Source organism: Cupressus sempervirens, chromosome 4, assembly GCF_028749045.1.
Source record: "Cupressus sempervirens isolate cs-2001-9-10 chromosome 4, ASM2874904v1, whole genome shotgun sequence".
Taxonomy (NCBI): Eukaryota; Viridiplantae; Streptophyta; class Pinopsida; order Cupressales; family Cupressaceae; genus Cupressus; species Cupressus sempervirens.
In genome coordinates this window covers 198,124,990-198,132,649 of record NC_143121.1, presented here as the reverse complement: position 1 = coordinate 198,132,649, position 7,660 = coordinate 198,124,990, and the positions used below count along the sequence as shown (strand labels likewise).

General features: G+C 37.2%; 1 long non-coding RNA gene and 1 pseudogene across 2 annotated transcripts; one reads left to right on the top strand and one right to left on the bottom strand.

The window, feature by feature from the left end:
• The first annotated feature begins 971 nt into the window (after positions 1–971).
• On the top strand, positions 972–2,170 carry LOC149560671 (uncharacterized). Its single transcript, XR_016363367.1, has 2 exons — positions 972–1,136; positions 1,278–2,170. It is a non-coding gene; the product is annotated as an uncharacterized LOC149560671 (long non-coding RNA).
• A 568-nt stretch (positions 2,171–2,738) lies between these two features.
• On the bottom strand, positions 2,739–5,608 carry LOC149560670 (putative disease resistance protein At4g33300; annotated as a pseudogene). The gene is made up of 5 exons (XR_016363366.1): positions 5,374–5,608; positions 4,735–5,144; positions 4,279–4,630; positions 3,987–4,198; positions 2,739–3,651 (listed from the first exon to the last, which is right to left on the bottom strand). The product of XR_016363366.1 is annotated as a putative disease resistance protein At4g33300 (transcript).
• Positions 5,609–7,660: the final 2,052 nt, after the last annotated feature.

The window sequence follows — 7,660 nt, the reverse complement described above, 5'->3', positions numbered from 1 at the left end:
GACTATATGTTCCTGGAAAATCTCAGATTTATGTGGGATGGGCAAGTATATTACAGCTTGAAGAGGCGTTGGTCCCATGGTAAGGGGATGGTTGTTGATAGGCAATACCTGGGGATCGGTGTGAAAACAATTCTTGCATTGAATCTCTACAATGAACCCCAAATTAAAGGTGAAATGATGATTTTGTAATATTTTATTTTCTTTTTAAGTTTTTCAATTGTCTTAAAAGAGAGGGTGCCCTGTTTCAATTTGCTAGGTCCTTATAATTTTCAAGGGGACCTCTCTTCTGCATAGACGGTATTCCCTCTTATGTGATAGTGTCGCTGTATAGGGGCTCCTGGCAAAACAACTCTAAATCGAAATGGCTTATATGTACAAGAGACAAGGCCACCATGTTTTAAATTTTTAGATCCTCACTACTGTCAAGATTAAAATTGCTTTTCCTGTGTTGTGGATACTCTATCTTCTTTGTTTGAGTTGATTTTTGATTGATTTTATTTTCTGATCTGGTTTCATTCAGAAATTATTCAGAATACTCTAGTCTAAGTTCTGAAATGGTAGATGATGCAATGGACTCTAATAATGACAACATTAAATTCTGCATTTTATGTTTGGTTGAACAAATGTATTGGAGATTTTTAATTTTTGAAGGGCCTTTTCTTCATGGGGATCACTATGGTACCTCTATTCAATTAATTGACATGTTTTCATTAATGTTAAGATATTCAGTATATAAACCCAATGGCCTTTGCATGGATACCAGACTATTTTGACAACGATGTTATCTCACTGTCTCCCAGTCCCCAAAAAACATTAGAGAATATGTGCGAGAAGTTACCTGGAAGGAAAAGACCAGAGTTTAAGAATCTGAAAGATACACACATAGAGCTGTAGCAATTGATTTTGACTCAATCCAAGCAAACTCTATCTATTTCAGACGATGTTTGGCCTTGCAAATGCCTGGATTTCATTTTGGGGTTTTGAGTGCAATAAACAATTATTTACTTATTGGTTGATTAGATTACCTAGTAGGTCCTACAAGTTTTGCTTATGAATTGCAGGTGCATGTAGAATATGATGGGCTGCCACTTTCTATGATGATGACTGGAAGCTCTTTGCATGGAGAACCCCACAAGGTTAGGAAAGAGCAAAGAACAGGGCTTCTAAAAGAATATATGTATCAGATTGTCACAGAAATGAGTTTAAAATATAACCTATATAACAACTACTCATAATTAATGCAGTGTTTTAACTGGATTTGTGACTTATACATGCAGATCCTACAGAGGAAAGTAACTGGCCTAATGTAAATTTCTCCAAGACAGAGGCTATTTTGTCACTCTTACTTTGGGAGATACTTTCCTCCCCCATCTTTGATATCGATGAGAAAGTTAAGATTTCTGGTGGTATTCAACTGGGGTACAAATAGGGTAACAAAGGAAAGCATATGCAGAAAATGGAGAGGAAAACTGAAAGAAAATAAGACAACCTCAACTCTACTCCCTCAATTTCTTGAGTTGTCCTATTCCCTTTAAAAACCATATGAAGTTTTCAAACCATATGCAGACAATTTTCTGATTGTTTACATCACTGCTCTAAGAAAATCAGTATGCAATGGCTTGAAAGAGCTTCCAAAGGAAATAAGACAACTCAAGAACTTGATGGAGTTTGATATGAGAGAGTATTCTCAATCAACATGAAGCTTGTTGTACATGTAAAGAAGATTAGGAAGGAGTGGTTACTGCCCAGGGAAGTTTCTATTCCAGATCTTAAATTGAAATTGGGTAAACATTCTTTCTTTTGAATTGACTTGTTTTCATATGTCATCCTGAAGTACAAGATCCAAGCATCTTGACATTTTCATATCCACTCATACAAATCAATAGTTGATGCAAAGAGTTGTTTACATACAGATTCTTTGAGGCTATGTACAGTGAGTGGGAATCATTTTTTCAGTTTGGGGAGGCTACAAATTATAGGCTGACAGTTTTCTTTTGTAGACTGACGTCTTCTATTAAAGAGAAGTGCAGATAGGAATGAAAGGCAATGGAGCGCCTTCATGCTTCTGATAACTAGGCCAGGGATTTGAAGAAATAAGAAACTATAAGATTATGGCTCAGTTTGCTGAAGCTGTTTTTGGCAGAGTGATAAATGTAATATGTTTTTGGCAGTTCTTGGACCTGTTTTAGTTTCTTTCTGCACCGGACTGTATGTGATATTCTCTGCTGAACACTGAGCAGAGTACTTGCATTGTCACTAGTTCATAAATTGTTTACCCTGAACAGAGGAGATTATAGTTGTTGATGTGGTTTATAGTCACTTACATTATATATAAAATTCACAAAAACTTCTATCTGAATTTTTCCCTTGTTGAAAGAAAACTAAAATTTGGAACATAATTTAATTATCGAGAAATAAAAAATGTGCTTTTAGATTTGAACTTGTGACTTCTTTTCAATAGTAGCAATTCTCTAACATTGAACCAACTGATGAAACTACTCAACATTAAGAAAAAATGAGCCAATGCTAAACCACCAAGCTAAGGTTAATTGGCAGTGTGGACAACAACACATTTGCATACCCCAAAATGCCAGCTTTAGTCGAAGCAAAGAACAGTATTGGGACATAGAATATATTCGTTATGCATGTATAAACCAATTAATAATGTTTATTGAACTGAACCTGCCAAACAATTGATCATAACTAGAGGCTGGAAATACAGAGAAAACTTAGATTGATTTGTGCTAGTAAATATAAAAATGTATTGAAAATTTTATAAGAATGTTAAGATCCCTGGATCTTGCTTTTTCCTTTACAACAAGAGATGGAAAAGAAGTCAATCATCAAACCCGTCCAAACTAAACTCTGCTTCCATGATTTCAACTATAAGTTTCGGAATAGAAATGTTCTTGGCTTCCAACCACTGATTCCCAATCTTCTCATCACAGGTGACGAGCTTCAGGGCATTTAGCTCACAAACAGCCGTAGGTAACACAGTCAAACTGGAACACTCTCTCATATCAAGCTCCCTCAATTTTTTGAGTTGTCCAATTTCCTTTGGAATCTCTTTCAGGCCCTCACATAGTGAAATGTCTAGGTATTCCAACTGTGCAAGTTTTCCTATTGATGAAGGAAGCTCTTTCAGGCCTGGTAATGCAGATAATCTTACCATTCTTAGATAGCTCATATTTCCAAAACCATGTGGTACATTCTGAATCAGGTGGCAATTGGTAATAGACCACGACACAATGGAGGGCATATTGCAAACACCAGGGGGCAAATCCTCTAAATCACTGTTGTGGTCCAGGTTAAAATCTTGGAGCTTTGAGAATGTGGATATATTTCCAAATCCTTCACATAAGCTCAAAGATAGCTTCTCTAAGTTCTGTAGTGCTTCAATGCTCTGTTTTTCAAGGAGGGGTGAAATCAACCTCTCCAAGCGGACACTCTTGAGTTGAGTGAGTGAAGATAAAACATCCAGACCTTTTATAGTTGCCCTCTTTGTACCACAATTGAATACCCTCAGAAATTTAAGCTTTTTCATAGATTTCAAAAATGGGGGAAGAAAGCAATTTGTTGAAGTAAAGAATAACAATAGAACCTCTGCTTCAGGAAAAGCCATATCATGATAGTCATTTTCTTCAATTGAGTCTGTATGTATAAATTGCAAGGGAAATCCAATTAGATTGGGCATTAAATATGACTCCTAGTTACATATCTTCAATTCTCATCACATGGAAGTTGAATCTAGGAATGAAAATATTGAAGGGAAAAGAGTCCTTATGTTTGTGATGGGAGACAAGAACTATTGATGTTACACAAAAAATTGAGACTTGATATCAATCTTATTCTATTCAGAAAACCGTGTTTGAAATTCTAAGCTATTCTACAAGTTGACATATGATGAATATTAAAAGTAATGGTTTTTCTTTCAAAGAAATGTTTTTGATCAAAATGAATGTGTAAGACGTTTTCAGTAAACTCACCGGTGAAAATAGAAAGAATTTGGATATCAAATCCTTCATTATTAAGCAAATCCTGTTTCGCCAACAAACTACAGTCCTTTCTTGTTATAGCCAACCTCTTGCTGTGCACTATATTCTCTTCTTGTCCCAAACTCAAAGCCATATTTCTCAGTATATTATGCTGAGAAAAGTATCGGTCTGCTGCATTTTCATATGAGACTGATGCACTTCCTCTGTTAAAGTAAAGCATGTCAGGTCAGGACAGGAAAATATGATTACAATAAATCTAATATTAAGAAGGAAAGACAATTACCTTCGATTGCCAGTTGAATTTCACAAACTTTTGCTTGCAAATTCTGATAAGATGTCAAAAGCATCACGTCTTTGTATCTTCCGAACATAAACCCAAATATTCAGTAGTGCCTCAACACAGATTTTCCTGTTCTTCGGAAATAATCCAAAGTCTAAGAAGCATTCCTTAGGTACATCGTCTAGGGCATCAATACTGGTTTGAAGGGATCTAAATAGCCCTTTTCTGTGATAATCAGATTGTATTCTCGTTCAGAAATCTTCTTTGTCCTCTTCCCAATCTCATCCAGTTCCCCATGCATTGAACTACCAACCATCTTTAGAGCAAGAGGCAGACCATCACATTCTTCTTGCACCTACGATTCATTAAATTTAGTGAAAATTTACCAGCAAACCTTGTAGGACAAACAAATTCTAACGTACATAAATAAAACTCATAAAACAACAATTATTTCCGTACCTCCTTTATTAGATCCCTATCAACATCGCTTGGTATTGATTTCTGTCCAAAAGCCCAGAAGCCGAAAAGAGACAGAGCATCCTCTGTGCCCAACAATGGCAATTGATAGAGGTGTGAAGAGGGAGATTTGCAGATGATGGACTTGTCTCTGGTGGTTATGACAGTCTTGTATGCCGGACCTTCAAGTAGTAATTCTTTTAAATCTTCACCAGACCAAACATCATCTAAAATAACTAGAGAGGGCTTGGACTGCTTCGAAAGCAACTCATGCTGATTTATGTGTGCATCTTCCACATTCTGAAACTCTAGTATTCTCTTCTTAGCTACTTTTCCTCGCATAGTTTCTAATATTCCTTTTAGGTTTGGGGATTGTGAAACCGTGATAAAAATCACATTGTTGTCAAAATAATCTGGAATACATGAAAAATAAGTGTATTTTAGGCTAGATGTCTAAACATGTATGTAAAAGATGTCCTTAAACATGAACCAGCGTAGCATAGCACTTTCTATGATACAATTCATGCAAGTAATTGAGCGAAGAAGAAACTTCAGAAAGACCAGAGATTTAAAATAGACTTGGCATTTTTAGATGATTATAACATTCAGACTAACATGAATAGGATTTACAAAGCATAGGACCTTTAATTTGGAGATCATTGCACAGAGCCAATGCAAGAGTAGTCTTCCCACCACCACCCATGCAATGAACGCCAATGACCGAAACCTCGTTTTGGAACAAAGGGCTCTTCAAATCCCAAATACATTTTTCCAACCCCACGTAAAACTGAGACTTTGCAAGAACATGGTCATTATGTGAGTACGTGGAATCATTCACCATTTCAGAAGTATATATAAAATCAGAACCCGGTTGTTGAGACTCTAACACACTTATTTCTCTCCAATATGAAGCTTTCTGTTACTTGATTTGGTGTCTTTGCACAGCTAATATGTGATGTCCCTTCTAGCTAGAGACATCACTTTAGCTGGTGATTAGCCTATCAAAGACCCTCGTAGGCTAATAAGATTGGACAGAGGGTCACCTTGGTGTGGAGATCCTCCAAGGACCAGAGCAGAGTACTCTTCTGGGTTGCCAGAGTTTGTTTATGATGAGTTTTCCTTTGAGTTTGGCTTGGTCAGGCTATTTTTAGCAGTTTTGGAGTTATAAAGATAGACCCCTGCTATTTTAGAAAAGGGGTATGGTCATATGCAGTTCTATCATGTTAGCTCCCAGTCCAAACGACATTCAAAAATGTTGAGTAATAATGGAGATATTAATGTTTATTTAGTTAAAATTAACATTATTGGTTTTGAGCCTATATTGTTAAGTTATAATATATAACTTAAGTGAGTGTCATGATATCATAAAAGGGGCCATCGTTTCAATTAATTGTGGGTCCAAGCTTATGGAAAAATTAAAAGAGGTTTTCTAAGTTTTAATGTAATAACATTTTTTATGTTATTATTATATCTTTTATCCCACATTGAGCGTGGAGACTCATTCTGGAGTTGAGGAGTCCTTATAAACAAACCTTGTCTTCCTTCAAGAGGAGGTTATGAGAATTGCTTAAAAACTTTGCCTTGTGAAATTTCTTGAAGTTGTGGCAACAAGGGTTTCTACAAGTTTAAGAAGAATTCAGACTGTGGAGAACGTAGTATCTTCAGAGTTGATGCAATTTGAGGGTGTGAAATATCACTTGAATTTTGCCTGTGAGTTGACTTCATTCTGGAGTCAATATTGTGTTTCAGTAAGGAAAAAGTGGATGAATCTGTTTAGAGGTTGGAAGGGGTTATAACAGCAGCTACAGTGCTGTGAACAGTACAACGCTACAGTGAATTAAAAATCAGAGATTTAATATTGCAGTTTTTGATAGGCGCTGCCCAAGGAGGAAGCAACCAGCAGCGTGGTTGCGTATCGGAGACAAAAATCAGGTTTTTTTCAACTATTAATGATGATGTTTTTAATGTATGCTTCCAGCAATAAGTATTGTACAAACATTAGGAGCCATCTGAATAAATGAATTTGATTAGCATTATAATCAGATTTGAGTTATAATTTGAGGTAGATTAGTTTTCAATATTTGTATTTTCTTTTCATCAACTCAAAAACCCAAAAACAGCTTAAAACATTCAAAAACAAACCAAAACAATTATTACACCCAGGAAAACAAGCAGTGATCAACGTAGAGCCTATTTGGGGTTCTTACATTGGTATCAGAGCCTAGTTCCTGCCATCCTGAGGGTTTGGGGAGTCATATGCAGCCACTGAAAATTGGACCACACAGGTACCATACTCGTAGGAGAGCTCTGATTGAAAGAGAACAGTTACAGGAAACAGGAAATATGGAAGAGAGGCATGATGGTAGTCCACCTAGAAACAGGAGGAATAATGATGATCAGGATACCAGAGAATTCTACCGTGCTATGGTTACAGGGCAGCAGTAGATGGCACAGGCATTACAGGCACTCACTACTATGGTAGAAAGGATGAACCCACCTGTTAGGCAAAATGGGGAGCCGGGAGAATAGGGAGATAACAGGAGTGCTACAGGTAATCAGAGACCACAACGGACCCATTCCAGAACAGCTGATAGGCCTACACGCCCTACATTTGTTCCGGAGGAGCCAGAAGAAGCTCCGGTAGAGGAGGCGACAGGAGACCCCATATTCGCAGATGCACTCATGGCTGCAAATGATGAATGGGAATTATTAGCTCCGCAGGTTCGGGAGAGGATGACCTTTGAACGCTTTGTAAATCAGAGGAGAGAGCATTACAGGTCACTCAGACAAGATAGGAGGCCTAGAGGTCAAAATAGTGAGCTGAAGAGGGCTACAGGCAAGCTTACTATGCCTACATTTGATGGGAGTGGTAAGATGACAGCTCAAGCTTGGATTCATAAGCTTGACACATTTTTGGCACTGAGGCCAA